Source organism: Saccopteryx bilineata, chromosome 5, assembly GCF_036850765.1.
Source record: "Saccopteryx bilineata isolate mSacBil1 chromosome 5, mSacBil1_pri_phased_curated, whole genome shotgun sequence".
NCBI classification, from domain to species: Eukaryota; Metazoa; Chordata; class Mammalia; order Chiroptera; family Emballonuridae; genus Saccopteryx; species Saccopteryx bilineata.
In genome coordinates, this window is record NC_089494.1 from 134,177,258 (window position 1) to 134,193,956 (window position 16,699).

Sequence of the window (16,699 nt, forward strand, 5' to 3'; positions counted from 1 at the left end):
AAACCAGAGCACAGCTGTTCAGATGTTACACAAAAGGAGGAAGTTGGGGCCACCCGGTCCTCTATTTTCTTTTGGTAGAGCAGGAAGTGAACACCAGAGTACAGCACAAATTTACAAGTCTGGGAGTGTTTATACCAAAATGTTTATTAGCACTTGTTATCTCTGGAATTGGGATTATGGGCATATATGTATTGTTTGATCTGGATTTTCCATAAGAAACAGCTATTACAGGGAGGAAAAAAAGAAGAAAATGTTATAAGAAATGGCCAGCAAACTGAACTGGATTGTGAGGTGCTGGATGGGGTGAGAAAGGTGGACCGTGAGGAGCTGCAGGGATTAAGATGGGGAGGTTGGGACTCTGCTCAGGGTTGCCCTAGCAGAGCAGAGGGCACAGCATCTGGCATTCAGGAACAGCGTGCAGAGGGCTCGAGCACAGGTGGCAAGTGGAGAGTGGGAGGCACTCTGGGGTCTCCAGCCTGCAGACTCTCTGTCCCTCATTCATCCTGAGCTGGGCCCTCATGCGCTTGACCTGTGGGATGTGCACACTTGTCACAGGAAGGACCCGCTGCTGGAGAAAGTCAGCAAGGCACACTCGGCCTCTTCAAACCCACTTCCTCCTTATAAGGGCCAGTTCAGTTACACCCTCAAATTGGGCCTCATGTAAGTGAACACGAAGTGACCACAGAGGTCCCCATTCCTAGTGGCTCATGCCTACCCTTCTTTCAATAGGGGATGATGCCTTTTATTACAAGTAAGGATAAAATCTAATGTTGTTTGAGGTGACTCGACAGAAATTTACCCTGATATCAATCACTCAGTTATTGATACCAGGTTATTTTCCTTTTTAGTAGGATAGAAGAGAGGTTCTTTTGTCTAGAGAAGTTCAATGCACTATCCATTACAGCACAGAGCCAGGTGAGAAGATTCTTTTAATAAGGCTTCTGACCGCAAGCTAGAGATGTGGTAGCAAGCCTCCAAAATGAACCCAGAACTCTTGCTCCAGGAAAGTCACTTCCTTGTGAAGTCTTCTCCCACATTAAATAAGCCTGAGCTTCGTAACAGGTGGGCTGTTAAAAAAATCAACAGTTTGTGAGTTCTGAAACTAGGTCATCAAGAGCCTGGCTTTTCACCTGCTGGCTCAGACACCTTGCTTTGAGGGAAGCCAGTTGCCATGTTAGAAGGACACACAGGCAGCCCTGCAGAGGTCCTTGTGGTGGGGAGTGGTGGTCTCCCGCTCACAGCCGGCGCCAGCTCACCGGCCTGAGGAGAGAGCCCTCCGCCCTGGTTCAGCTGCTCTCGCTCCTGTGAGCCAACAGAAAGCATGCAGAATGATAAAATGAGCATTGTGCTTCTCAACAGCTGTGTTTGGAGAGGATCCATTAGGCAGAAATAGCAAACTGAGGTTGGATGTCTGACCTTGAACTGGAGGAGGGAGGGAGGAAGGGAAGGAAGGAAGGGAAGGAAGGGAAGGAAGGGAAGGAAGGGAAGGAAGGGAAGGAAGGGAAGGAAGGAAGGAAGGAAGGAAGGGAAAGGGACTCTTGTGATTTCTGTTGGGAAAGGCAGAACGAGAAGCCTGGGGCCTGGTAGGATCTGTTCTGGTGGCTTAAGTCTTTGGCTGCAAGGTCCACCCTTTTTGTCTTCGGCTCTGGAACAACAAGTAGAAGCTGCCAGGAGAGCTATTTTTGCCCTTGGGAAGCCCTTGTACATGAACTTGGGCAGAATGCTATGTCTGCATCATGCCATTGTGGGCCCGCACACTTTCTACTTCTGTTGCTAAATCACTGTCTTTATCATAAAGGTCTGTCCCTCTCAGAGGGTCTGCGTTAGCACAGTGCCCACATTATACCTGGTTCAGCTCCATTCCCCACACCTGAAATTGTACCAGGAAGAAAAATAAGCTAAAGTGTGCCAAATGTAATTTCTTTACAGTAGCTCATTAAGGTCAGGTGGTGCCTGTGAGTGTTATTTTATTTCTTTTATTCAAAGAAGTTTCCATCACAGGGCCTTTGCACGGACCCTGGTTTCACAGATGACAGAGAACATATGTCTTATGGTGTTCATGAAAAGTAGCAACGGATCATTTTTCTGAGGCATACACATGACTCCTTCAGTTTGAAGATGGGGTGTAGCAGTAGTCACTCGCCAGGTTGGGAACCCAGCATCTGCCCACCCATGGATGAGGCCAAGGGCACAATAAGACCTGATGAGTGTGGGAGTGTGCTGCCCTTGAGTCAATGTTTGTTCATGAACCCCCACTGCCCGCCCCCCAATGCATGCACTGAAGGCTGCATCTACACCCCCAACCATCCATCTGGGGGCTCAGCCACATGGCCACACTGTTCGCTCTGGCCAATGATGGACTGGCAGCTGTGATCTAAGTTTACTTGTTCTTTCCTGTCACCGCAAGGCTGTGCCCCAAGCAGTCCCATTATTCTGGAAGACTAGGGTATACACAGAGGTGTCACCCTGGTCAGCCTGAACACCTGTGGCTTGACACCTGGGGTGACTCACAGAAGTGAGTGAAAAAAAAGAAAAAGCAAAGGCTACTGTGCTCTGTTCCAGAAGTGTTGGCCGGCGCTCCACTGGGTGCGGGGTCTCGGCGCTCTGTCCCAGAAGCGTTGGTGGGCGCTCCACCGGGTGCGGGGACTCGGCGCTCTGTCCCGGAAGTGTTGGTGGGTGCTCCACCTGGTGCGGGGTCTCGGTGCTCCACTAGGTGCGGGGTCTCCGCGTTCTGTCCCGGAAGTGTTGGCGGGAGCTCCACCGGGTGCGGGGTCTCCGCGCTCTGTCCCGGAAGTGTTGGCGGGCGGTCCACCGGGTGCGGGGTCTGGCGCTCTGTCCCGGAAGTGTTGGCGGGCGCTCCACCGGGTGCGGGGTCTCGGCGCTCTGTCCCGGAAGTGTTGGCGGGCGCTCCACCGGGTGCGGGGTCTCGGCGCTCTGTCCCGGAAGTGTTGGCGGGCGCTCCACCGGGTGCGGAGTCTCGGTGCTCCACCGGGTGCGGGGTCTCCGCGTTCTGTCCTGGAAGTGTTGGCGGGAACTCCACCGGGTGCGGAGTCTCGGTGCTCCACTGGGTGCGGGGTCTCGGCGCTCTGTTCCAGAAGTGTTGGCGGGAGCTCCACTGGGTGCGGGGTCTTGGCGCTCTGTTCCAGAAGTGTTGGCGGGAGCTCCACTGGGTGCGGGGTCTCGGCGGGCCCGCTGACTGCGGCGTAGAGGACGCGTGCTCCCGGGTATTTGGTGGACTGCTGACTTGCAGGTGCCTTGGGTCAGCGCCTTCGGGAAGAGCAAGTCTCCTGAAGATGTGAGTGTGCTCTAGAGTCTCTGCCCTTCCAGCCTCCCTGGGAAGTCTCTCTGCTCACCCCGACTCCCATGCATACTTGAGGGTCAGGGTGAATGCAGACTTTTCCTCTTACGTGTCTTCTTCAAGGACTTGGACGTCCTTAGAGGGCTTTTCTGCTTTTTTGTACATGTGACCATTTTCCCAAAATCCTGATATGAAATGTGGTTTTGCTTCTTACTGAACAGATTTGTTTCTTTGGAAATAGACTTGATTTCTAGAGGGATGGTGATATGGAGAGAATAAGAACAATCATTGAGGTTTGGGGAGTCCAAGTTAAAAATCCAGTCAAATATCAGCACTTGACATTGGCATCTGCCTCCAGGGATGGAGGCTAGCTAATGATGTACAAACATCCCTCCCAAAGGAAAATATCCCCTGGAGCTGGGAGGCTCAGCAAGGTGCAGGGAGCCACACACAGGGGTTTTCCTTGCAGTCCGTTTGGAAGAGGCCTCTGGGAAGGTACCATTCTTCAGTGTTAACTTTCAAGTGTGGGCCCTAGTCTGCCTTCTGGGGAGCAAGGGGGTGGGGATCATGCTGTCGTCTCGAGCAGAGTGTTCTGCTGGTGTTTGAACACCAGAGGGCAGCATATGCTCATGCCAAGGAGGAGAAGCCCCATAAGCCACAGTCCCCAGACTGTGACAATCAGTGGCTTGCAGTCTTTCCTGCAGACAGAGTACACAGACCAGATTATCCAAAGATCTTCTTTGAGGTACTATGATGTGGCAGGTGGCACACACAAAAAAGGCTTTTAAGGGGTTCTTTTCCTGGACTCTTATTTTATTTGTGAAAATGTGTGGATAACTAACAGATGCAAATGGACCTTAGAGGAAGTTCATCACTGTGAACACAAGCATGTCAGCATAAAAAGGGTTCTTGTGAGAGTTAAATGAGATAATGCCTGCGAAGAGCTTAGCAGAGCACCTGTGCCCTCAGTGCAGTCCAGTCACACGGCTGGAAAAGAGGCCCACTCTGGGCCTAAGGCTCTTGAGGGGACAGTGTGGGGCCTGGGGCTCCTGCCACACTCACCTTCCCCACAAGGACACAGCAAGAGCCCCTCCAGGCAAGAGGCTCTCACTGTCATTTGAGGCACCAAGAGAGCCCTCAGTCCCCAGGCCACATGACACTTCTGGTCACTTTATTGAACAGACAGAACCCCTCAGGTCTGGATCCTGGGAGGACAGAGCAACAACAGGCAGGTCCTGCCTGAGGGCTGCCGGCTGACCACCCAGCCCTGCGCCTGCCGCCCTGCTCACTGCTCCTTTGCTCAACTCCAGGGTCCCCTGTGCAGGAGTTCGTGGTATCCACCCCTAGTGGGGCCTGACTGCTCTGGGTGTCCCTCAGCTCTCTCTGCTGTCCAAGTGAGCAGGTTGGAGCAGCCCCTGGCAGCAGCGTGACAAGCTGTTCAGTTGCACGTGCCACACCCCCTGTCTGCAGAGGTGCTCAGCCGTGGGAGCTTTAGAAGTTCTCAGAGACAGGACTGCTGAGTGCTTCTGGCCACTCCAGGCTGTAGATCGCAGTGGGATGAACGAGGCTTGAGTGACATTAGAGATTGTTTGCCCAGTGGCCTGGAGTCTAGATTTCTCAGTGTTAAGCGTAGCCACCCACCTAGTAGCTGGCAGGTTGGACAAACCCCTAACTCTCGCTGCCCAGGCTCCACGGCCCTAAGCAGCCAGACAGCCTCGTTTTTGCCCCTCTCTCCTCACAGGACAGTTGTCAGAATAGATGAAGCAGGAACACTTGACGGACTTCACTTACACATCACACAATGCTTTGCGGGGGGAAAGTTCTCCAAGCTTCCCTTCCCTTTATGTCCTGGTGCCCACAGAGGACTGACTGACTGTGTCTGGACTTCATTCAGGATCCGCTCTCCAAGGATGGAGAAGCGTAGGGAGAAGCCACCACATCTCTCTCCAGAGTGCAGGGCAGTAGTTGACTGCCCAGTCGATTGAAGAGCACGTGTCCCACTGGACCATCTATGTTTTTACAAACTCTCCCAGGTGATTCTGCTTGCGGTCACAGCTGCTACATGTGACCCCTTCTAAAACACAGCAGGCTCTCCAGGCAGGAGAAATTCTGCGTGTCATTTGCACGTGGAAACCTGGTTCTCCATAAATAGAAACTGCCAATGTCCCGAAGCTCTAGACCCAGGGCTGCGTGGGCTGTGCCACGCTGCGTCCATCCCCTGAAGGACATCTCTCTCGTTCTGTTGTCCTGTTGGATACTTCCAATGACAGGTGATGGGGTGAGGGGCTGTTTGTGAAACTGATGGACAGAGTGACTTCATCCTGGGTTAGGGAGTCTTGGCCGTGGGTTGCAGTGGAACCAACTCTTCCTGTAGGAATGCAAGTTTCAGGACCAGGGCCCCGACTACTCTGGGCTCGGAGGCTCTGCTCCCTCCCTCTGCCTCACCTCTGTCTTTTCTGCCCCACGGTCCCCTTCCTTTGGTAACTCCTCCTGAAGTGACCCAGGAGGTGAGTAAGGGGAGGGCTCATTTCTGTCTCCTTTTCCAGACAATCCGGGAACAGTTTTCTGGACTTTGCTCACATGCCAAAACCCCCAGGCAAGAGAGGTCCTTTGTTCTTTATTATTAACTTCCAGGACCTTTCGCTGATGCACAGTTAGCTCTGGCTATCAGAGATGGGGGAGGGAGGTGTTGGGAAGACCATTCCCTCAGCACAGACATTCTTCATGTAGAAGTGTCAGTCTGCCTAGTGTTGGCATCCCTGCCACCCTGGCTGCATGGCGCCTTCAGCAATATCCTCAATGTTTCTAGTGTGGCCCCTACGCCTACCAACAATGGCAAATGGTGTCCCATCTCCTCTCAAAAACTCAGACCCTCAGATGGCCTACCATTTCTTCTCCATGGAGTATGTTTCCGGAGAGGTAGATGCCTGTCTTTAAATGGTTTTTGGTCCAAATTCAAGGAACACATGGAAAATTTGGGGAGAACAAATGAGAAATTACAAAAACAAACAAACAGAAAACGTATGAGTCCTTTTCTGCAGGGACTCCTTCAGAATCCCTGTTTTGGTAGATGCCGGTTGCTGTTCCTCTCCCCCCCCCACCTGTTCTCCCCTTCTCCCTCAGGTTATGACTAAAAGTCTCCTCATCAAGGCCTGCCCTGTGTTGGGTGTGGCCCCTCTGGCTGATGGAAGGGACCAGGTGAGGCACGCACCACTGCTACCTACCTCACATACTCCGGGAGGAATTCACTACCCTGGACACTGTCTCTACCCCTTCAGTGACATCTCCTGATCTGACTGCAGCCTTGCAGCTGAAGGCAACACCCTAGGAAATAGCAGGGTCACAAGACCAACATCGGGGTCCTTGCTAGTAAAGTCAAAGTTTTCACTGACTTAGCAGAGCTGGCCCCCGGCGGGGATGGTTCCCTAAGCGGGGAACAGACCCAGCTCCTTCCTGCAGGCTCCAGCCCTGGGTTCTGTGCTGCAGCAGCTGAGCCTCCTCCCACAGGTGTCCACGCACCGCGTCCGTTTCTCCTCTGCCTCATTGTCTCGGTCCTTGCGTGACCATTCACCCCTCTCTTCTCAAGAAAGACAACATGCCTGCCTCTGTTTTGAAAATAACTTGGCTTCTACCTGTCTTCCTTTCCTTGTCATCCCAGGAGTGGCATAGGTTTATGATGATGGAGTCACAGTTTTGGTCTAAAGTTAAAGTCTAAAGTGATGATCCTAGAAAACCAAATGGATCCATGGAAAGTCCTCTAGGAGCTGATGTGGTCAGAGCAGCTCTCAGTCAGCCAGGGGGGACCAACTTTCCATGAAGTTTAGAGGAAGTGTTTGAAGGGCCTTCACAAGCCACCAAGGAGAAGATGGGCCTTTGAATCGTGTTTAGGTTGGCAAGATGTGCCCGACACGAGAAGGGTTGGGTTCTTAGATGAGTTGAACAACGAGCACATTCTTGTGCCCAGCTCACTCTAGGGCACTGGTTCTTAACCCGAAGCGATTGTGCCCCCTCCAGGGAGACATAGGAAATGTCTGGGGATTCTGTGATGGTTAATATTGGGGAGGGGCCCTGGCCGGTTGTCTCAGTGGAAGAGCGTTGGCCTGGCGTGCAGGAGTTCCGGGTTCGATTCCTGGCCAGGGCACACAGGAGAAGCGCCCATCTGCTTCTCCACCCCTCCCCCTCTCCTTCCTCTCTGTCTCTCTCTTCCCCTCCGGCAGCCGAAGCTCCATTGGAGCAAAGTTGGCCCAGGCGCTGGGGATGGCTCTGTGGCCTCTGCCTCAGGCGCTAGAATGGCTCTGGTTGCAACAGAGCAATGCCCCAGAGGGGCAGAGCATCGCCCCCTGGTGGGCATGCTGGGTGGATCCTGGTCAGACGCATGCGGGAGTCTGTCTGACTGCCTCCTTGTTTCCAACTTCAGAAAAAAAATATATATATATATATTGGGGAGGGGTGCTCCTAGCATCTGGTGAGTAGAGGCAGAAAAGCCACTAAACATCCTCCAAAGCATGGGACAGTTCCTTGACAGAATTATCAGGCTCCAAATGCGAATACTTCTGAGGTCGCAGAACCCTGCTCCCAAGTACAGGCTTGTTGAGAGGAAGGGCAGGGCCAGGTGTTGCAGATGCACCTTCCAGAACTTGCCCAGCTCTCTCCCTGAAGTGCACGTGTTTGTTTTCATGTCAGCTTTAGACACCTACATACTCTTGTAGGTGTCTCTTGTAGGTGTCATACTCTTGTAGGAGCTCTTGTAGCTCCTTGGAGCTGAACAGTATAAAAATGGCAAGATCATGGACCCTTGGCAATTCCTTGGTTTCCCAGCATTCTAGAGACCAAAGAGGTCCTATTTGAGTCAATTCTGGGCTGGTTCAGAAAGTTTCCTCAAGAATAATTAACAGCACTTTATCCTGTCAAATATTTGATTTTCTAAGTGATGTAGGCGTCTCCTCTAATGTTGAGAACACCCTGCGGCCCTGCTGCCTGGTCACCGATACTCCACAGCAGCCCGTCCCAGAGCCGCTCTCTCAGTGTTAGCCCGGACTGTTTCACAAACAGCTGCCTTTTTAAAAAATTTTATTTAGAAAATTAAATTTAACAGGGTACCATTGATCAATAAGAGTACACAGGTTTCAGGTAAACATTTCTATAGCATTTGAACTGTTGAATATATTGTGTACGCATCACCTACAGTCAAATCATTTTCTGTTACTGTATATTTGTCCCTCTTTACACCCCTCCCCCACCATCCCCTCTCCTTGGTAACCACTGTACTTTGATCTATGTCCACAAGTCTCAGTTTTATGTCCCACCTCTGTATGAGATCATATAGTTCTTAGCTTTTCCTGATTTACTTATTTCATGCAGTATGATATTCTCAAGGTCAATCCATGTTGTTGTAACTATGTCATCATTTCTTACGGCTGAGGAGTATTCCATTGCGTATATGTACCACAGCTTCTCTATCGAAGGGCACTTTGGTTGTTGCCATGTCTTGGCCACAGGAACAGCTGTCTTGTACCAGAACCACCAAACCATGTTGAATATTCACTCTCCTGGCAGGTAGCTCCTGTTGTCCATACTTGTCTCTCCAGCCTTTCCCTGGGAACTGGCCTTTTGGATGTCGTTCTTCTCCGGACCCCTCTGGGGCTAGTCCCAGCTTGGGAACAAAGACCTGGGGGTAGCTTCTTGGTCTTGTTCTTGGTGGTGAATAGGGCAGTGGCTGATGTAGAGGCAAGAAGGGAGGCTTCAGAGAGCGTGAGTGCCTGCAAAGCTCAAGTGGGCGCTTCATTACGCAGTTCTGTGGGTGCCTTAATGGTGGGCAGTCCTGGGCATGCCCCTGGACAGAATGTGAGACACCATCACATGTCAGAATAATGATGACAAAGAAGCTACAACTCCTGAGGTTCTCTTGTGCTTGAGACACCATGCCTGCTGCTCCACATACATTATATCATTTAGCCCTACTCCTCAGGGACCTGACCCAGTATCTATTCCAGGCACTGGGGGAACTCCAGGGAACATAGCAGACCAAAGCCCCTGCACTCAGAGGGGCTGTGTCCTAGTGAAGGAAATAGAAATACCAAATAAATGAAATATGTGGTACTTTAATTCAACACTCTCTGTGGTAGATAAAAATTAAGAATGGAGAGAACTTCTTAATATGTTAAAGCGTACCTCTAAAAAAAAACCTCCAGGAAACATCTCAGTCAATGATCAAATGCTGAAGAGTTTTTCTCTGAGATTAGGAAGAAAACAAACTTGTATTCATTCCAGTGCAAGAGGTCCTAGCTAGTGCAGAAGGCAAGAAGAATTAATTGGTAAGTAAATAATAAAGTTTATAAAAAAATTATACTGTTATTATAGGTAGGTGCTATGATTTTGAACCTAGAGATTAAACTATTAGAAAATTTCTCAGTGCCACTGGTTTCAAGATCAATCTTTTAAAAATAATATTTTTAGAGCAAAAATATCTAACAAATAAATTAGAAGATTAGGTTTTTCTTTTTTTTTCTTTTCTTTTTTCTGAAGCTGGAAACGGAGAGACAGTCAGACAGACTCCCGCATGCACCCGACCGGGATCCACCCGGCACGCCCACCAGGGGCAATGCTCTGCCCATCCTGGGCATCGCCATGTTGCGACCAGAGCCACTCTAGCACCTGAGGCAGAGGCCACAGAGCCATCCCCAGCGCCCGGGCCATCTTTGCTCCAATGGAGCCTGGGCTGAGGGAGGGGAAGAGAGAGAGAGGGAAAGCACGGCAGAGGGGTGGAGAAGCAAATGGGCGCTTCTCCTGTGTGCCCTGGCCGGGAATCGAACCCGGGTCCTCCGCACGCTAGGCCGACGCTCTACCGCTGAGCCAACCGGCCAGGGCCTTAGAAGATTAGGTTTAAAATGGTATTTATAACAGCATTAAAAAGTCAAATATCTAAGGAGTAAAGATGTTTGGTATTCTACATGGACAAAGATGAAATATTTAGAGAAATTTAAGAAAACTTGAATAAATAAATGGGTAGCTCACGTTCATGTTTTGGAAGATGAAATATAATAAAGATTTTAATTTTCTCCCACATTCTCTCCAAATTGAATCTGTAGATTTAATGAAATTTTATTAAAAACCTCAGTCATTTTTATGGAAATAAACTTCATATGGAAGTGCAAAGGCCAAGGGTAGCCAAGACAGTCCTGAGAAAGAACATAACTGGAAAGCAATCTGCAAAATACCAAGTTTATTACGATGCTGTGTGATGTAAAAATTGTGGTATTGGCCTGAGAAGAAAAAATAGATCAGAGGAAAATAATGGGAAGCCCAGAAGCTGATCACCAGGTAAATGGTCACTTGATTTATGACGTGCAGTGGACAAAGATATTCTTTACAATTAATTAATGGTGCCTGGAGATGTTGGGTATTCATGTGAAGGAAAGATGAATCTTACCCCTCCCTTGTACTATTAACCAAATCAATTGCCTTTGTATTTTAGATTTTATTGTGATAGGTAAATTATGATGTTCTACAGGCATAGGAGAATATCTATGGCTTTGGTTGGCCAAATGTTCTTAAGAACACATAAAAAAAGAAACTGACTTAGAAGTTAATAAATTAGTCTACCTTACAATTAAGAATTCCTGCTGATTAAGAGATACCATGAAGAAAATGAAAACGCAAGCCACCATGAGGGAAAAGAGATTTGCAATACATATTTCAATGAAAGACTCAGATCTGAAATATGTAAAGAATTCCTCCAAAGTAATAAGAAAAAGGCAGGCAACATAAAACAAATCTTATGAAAGTCTTAGAAATGTAGTAAAGTATCAAAACATGAAAAGGTATTCAATCTCATTGGTCATCCAGGAAACGCACATTAAGACCACAATGAGGTATGTATCACACCCAGGAATGGTTCGTGTTTTTTAAAAACTAACCATAAGAAGCATTGATAAAATGTGGAGCATTGGGAGTGCCCCCACCGCCTGTGGTAGTGGAAACTGGTGCAAGCACTTTGGAAAACTGACATATTCATCAAAAGACATATGCAAGAATAGCCCCAAACTAGGAAAAATACAAATGAATAACTAAATTATGGTATATACATGCAACAAAATGTACACAGCAATGAAAACAAAACAACATGTATGTCCTGAGACAACATAAGTAAACCATACCAGCAATATGTGATAAGAACAAGACATGAAGAGGACATATTTTGCAATCCATTTGCATAAAGTTCAAAAACTGGCAAATTAATCTACGTTGACAAAAGTCAAGAAAGCCAAGTTAATCTATTGTGATAGAAGTCCAGATGGTGGTGACTAGCGGGGAGGGCTAGTGAGTGTGGAAGGCTCCTGGGATGCCGGCCATGTGTCCGGATCTGGTGGTTCCAGGACCATTATGTACGTAAAGGCATCGAGCGGTGCTCTTAAGCATAGGACCCTTACATACTTAACTATACGCAGGTAGCTCTCCAATTTAAAGAATTAATCTATTAGGTCAGTTCATTGGGTTAAAAAAAAGTTTCACCTGTTTATTCTCTGTCACATGGCATGTGGGGTGCAGGGCTGCCCAGTTGGGGCTGACAGTATGGATCTAGAAGTTGAAGTTCTTGGTTTCTTTTAACAACAACACAACCTCCTCCTTCTCTACTACTACCTCCTTGGAGACGGAGGGAAATCTGGTAATGATTTAAATTGCTCTGCTAACCAAGAATCCTACAATTGATCACATCCAGAGTTATTTCCTGGGGAAAACTGATGGTCTCATGCACAGCTGGTGACAGTGTGAATTGGAGGACAATTTGGTGGTTATCGATCACAACTTTTAAGATGCATACTTTTTGATCCAGCAATTATAGTTCTGAGTCCATATATGGGCACATAGGATCTCTTTACAAGAACCGAAGGTTTTATTGAAAGTATAAGATGAAAAAATGGCAACACTCTAGATGTCATTAGAAACCAAGTCAATACACTGAATGGAATTTTATGCATTATGTAACCATTAAAAAGGATGAAGTGAACTGACATGGAAATGTATCTATGAAAGACATTTTTAAAAAAATAAGAAATTAAGTAGTAAGTTATAGAACCGATGGGAGAGATCACCTGACTTGGTCGCAGGCAAGAGTTCCAGTCAGATGGCTGGGGCTCAAACCTGCCTCTCCTGCCTCCCAGCTCTGGGACCTTGGAAGAGCCATTCAGCCTCTGTGTTCCTCAGCTTCCTCTCTGTGTCACGGGGGTAAAGATAGTGCCTGCTAGGGTTGTTGCGGGAAACAAACCAGTTATCGCCTGTTAAGGACTTAAAACAGTACTGGTCCCAAACAAACATCCCCTAACTGTTAGCTGTCACTATAAACACAGAATGATCCAATTTATAAAAATCAGGATTGTAGAAAATGTGTGTCTAAAAATACATGTGGATACATTTAACAGGGAGCTATCTCATACTTTACCGTGTGTGTGTGTGTGTGTGTGTGTGTGTGTGTGTGTATTACTAATGTAACCTTCTTGATGGTGTGTTTTAAAAGAATGCTTTCCCTTGTCTGACCAGGCGGTAGCACAGTGGATAGAGCATTGGACTGGGACACGGAGGACCCAGGTTTGAGACTTTGAGGTCGCCAGCTTGAGCGCGGGCTCATAGGGTTTGAGCAAAAAGCTCACCAGTTTGAGCCCAAGCTCACTGGCCTGAGCAAGGGGTCACTTGGTCTCCTGTAGCTCCCTGGTCAAGGCCCATATGAGAAAGCAATCAATGAACAAAAATAAATAAGTAAATAAATAAAAGAATGCTTTCCCTTCCCTACAAAGTAAGGGCATAGCTCCTGGGGCTGCCGCCCTGGCCTTGGGATACAGCCTGCCTGAACTCGGGTCTCTTTCCCATTTCTGCAGACGCAGCCCCTTCAGCTCACCCCAGCTCCACCCTCAGCAACCCCTCCCCAGCGGGTTCTTGAAGAGGAAGGAGCAGAGGACAGTCCACACAGAGTCCTCTGGCCAGATTGAAGGGCCAGCACAATCATGAAGGCAGAGTTTTGCCTCCTCCCTTCCAGCCTCCCCTTCCTGAGGTCCTTTCCCTGTCCAACCCCATTAGGGACTCTCTTTCCTTTTCCTCTAGAAAACCTCTGTAGAGAAGTTTCTCATATGCTCACCCATAATGAAATCTATATGACTTAGAAATTGCATGTTTGTTCTTTTTTTTTTTTTTTAAGTGAGAGAAGGGGAGGCAGAGATAGATGCGTGCATGCGCTCTAACCGGGATCCACTTGGCAGGCCCCAGATCAACCCCCACCTGGGGCCGAGGCTCTGACCAACTGAGATATTCTCAGAGCCTGGAGTCGAAGCTGGAACCAACTGAGCCACTGGCTGTGGGAGGGGAAGAGGGAGAAAAGGGGGAGAGAGAGGGGAAGAGAAGCAGATGGTCACTTCTCCTGTGTGCCCTGATGGATTCAAACCTGGGACATCCACACGCCAGGCCGATACTCTACCCCTGAGTTGGCCAGGGCCAAACTTTTCTCCATGAATAAAAGAGAAGACTTACACACACACACACACACACACACACACACACATACCCCAAAGGAAACAGGGTTAGATCTTGTGGGTCAGCAGAGAGCTTCAGTGGGAGTCTCTTTCTCACAAGAGATGAAAAACTAACTTCCAGGTGTAATTTCTTGCTCTGTCTGTCACTGGAGCTGTTTCTTCTGCTGCGCCTGGAACCCACTCCAACTCTTGATTTCCATGTATCAAAGGCCTGGTGGTGAGCCCCAAAGCCATGGGATCTGGAAGTGAGGCCTGGATTCCATCCAGATTCTCTCTGGGATATCTGCAAATGTGGTTTTAACTTGAGACCCTGGAAAATGGGAATGGTCATAGTTCTTACTTATATGGCTATATTGCAGAAATTTATGACATTTCTTGGAAAGTACTTTCAACTTCTTAAGAAAATATCTCAATGTATTACATTTTTTCAGTGTCTGCCCTTTTGTGTACACTTATTTAATCATCAAATATTTATTGCTCATGAGGAACAAACAATTTTTTTACTTTGTCTTTCTTCTTTCTACCTCTAACCAGGAAAAATACAGACTGAATACTGCAAGAAAGCAGCATAGAGAGGTAAACTGATTTTAAAAAATAGAACGATCAATTTTTAACTAGTTCAATGAAACAAGGATTGTCCGGAAAATGCACTTACTCCAAGAATGCTGGGGCTTCCTGGACATCTTTGGGGTCAGGGGGCACAAACTGAGACTGAGTTCTTCAAAGAGGACCATCGAAGTCACCCCATTAGAGACCTAAAGAGTTCTCACTCAGATGGTTATCTTTTGCATGTAGTGTGGGAATATCTATGTACTTGAGATTCAACGCACTTGGATGAGGCACTCTTGTGAGAAAGCTGTTGAGGAGTTTAACAATCTAGATGTCCATAAAAAAACTTTCCACAGTCAGGCACTACAGATACAGCTGGAGGAGTTGGCAGCTCTACGTGGACAGGAGAGAGTGATTAGGGAACATCTGGGAGAAAACGGGTCCTTTAGCTTTGTCTTGAGAGATGGGAGACATTAGGTAAGCACAAAGCCATTAAGCATTAGGAGGACAGATGGAACTGCATGGCGCCTCTGGGATGCTGCTCCCCATGGGTTATGTTCCTACATTTTAGCTGCCGGGGAATCATCTACTCATTGAGGGGATTGTGAGCTAGGCACTGTGCTTAGATTGATCTATTCCTTTGCTGCCCCCATCAGTGCACCAAGGTTTTATACCCAAGTAGCAAGTAGCCACGGTTACATTTAAACCATACAAGTCCAGCAACAGGAATTCTGAGTTGTTACTGTTCGGGATACGGAACAGGGCAGCCACTTTGGAAGACGGGCAGTTTCTTACGAGTTCAAGGTCACTCTTATTGTGCAGTCTAGCAATTGGGTTCTTTGGTATTTTAATTCATTGACATTTTTCAACTCATTTGTTGTTCACCCAAATGAGTTGAAAACTTACATCTATACAAAAAGTTGCAAATGATTTCATAATTGCTAAAACTTGGAAACAGCTAAGACACCCTTCAATAGATTAATGTATCAACAAAGCGCTACATCCATACAAGGAATTATTAATCAGCAATAAAAAGAAATGAGCCATCAAGCCAGGAAAAGACATGAAGGAACTTTAAGAGCATATTGTTAAGTGAAAGAAAATATTCTGGGAAGGCTATGTGCCGCGGACCAGCGCAGCTTCCAAATAACGGTGCGGAATTAAGGAAACACACTTTGTCAGAACAAAACCGATGGGACCGGGAGGACTCCTCAAACTGCCTGGCAGCATCTGAGTGCCTCACAGCCCCAGTTCGCTTTATTATATGGACCTATGCAAATCAAGGACCCTGATACAAAGTTGCACATCAAAGGCTAAGACAGGAACTCTCCCAAGGCAAAAACAGGATACATTAGTGAAATTTACAAACATCTGAAACAAACAGAGTCAGAGGAAGGGCATGTATATTGCTTCCTGCAACCCAAGGAAGGAAGTGGAGTGGGTGCAAACACTTAGCATCAAAGCCAAATATGGAGATGGAGGGGGGAGAACTTAGCCTTTTGCTAAGCCTTGAATCTATAATGGCTTCCTGCCATTAACGGTCCACAACAGCTATGTACTGTATGACCCAAGGACATTATGTTCAAGAAAAGACAGTAATGTGATCAGGAGTTGCCAGGGGTCATTGGGGAGGGAGGGAGGGACAGAGCACAGGGGATTTGCTGGCAGGGAACTGTTCTATACAATCATGTATTGGTGAATACCTGTCATTATACATGTGTCAAAATCCATAAAATATCTGACACAAAGTGTTTTGGATGGACACAATTTATGTAACTTAAAATAATCTACCAAATAAAACACTGTTTTAGAGATAAAAGTAATACATTCTATCTGGAAAACTTGCCTTTTTAAATAAGGTGCACCTAATAAAAAAGTTTAGAATGAGAGTGTCAACTATGGGCTTTACGTCTGTCCAAACTGGTGAGTAAAGTAGCAGAGGGCCACCAGCCCTGTCACCATTGGTGTTTCCTGGAGCCTGCAGTGGAGCCTTACACAGTGGGTGAGCTTGCTGCTGGGGAAGGAAGAGCCAAGAAGTATCACAGGAGAGGATAAGCCTGCTGTTGGATACTTTTGGCTCTTTAAATTCTGTTTCTCCTATTTCTCTCCCTCCTCCTCCTCCTCCTCCTCCTCCTCCTCCTCCTCCCCTCCTCCCCCTCCTCCTCCTCCTCCTCCTTCTCCTCCTCCCCCTCCTACTCCTCCTCCTCCTTCTCCTTTTCCTCCTCCTCCTCCTCCTCCTCCTCCTCCTCCTCCTCCTCCTCCTCCTCCTCCAATATTTCTGTAAGTTGATCCCTGACTAGCAGCATCTGCACGACCTGGGAACCTGTTGGAC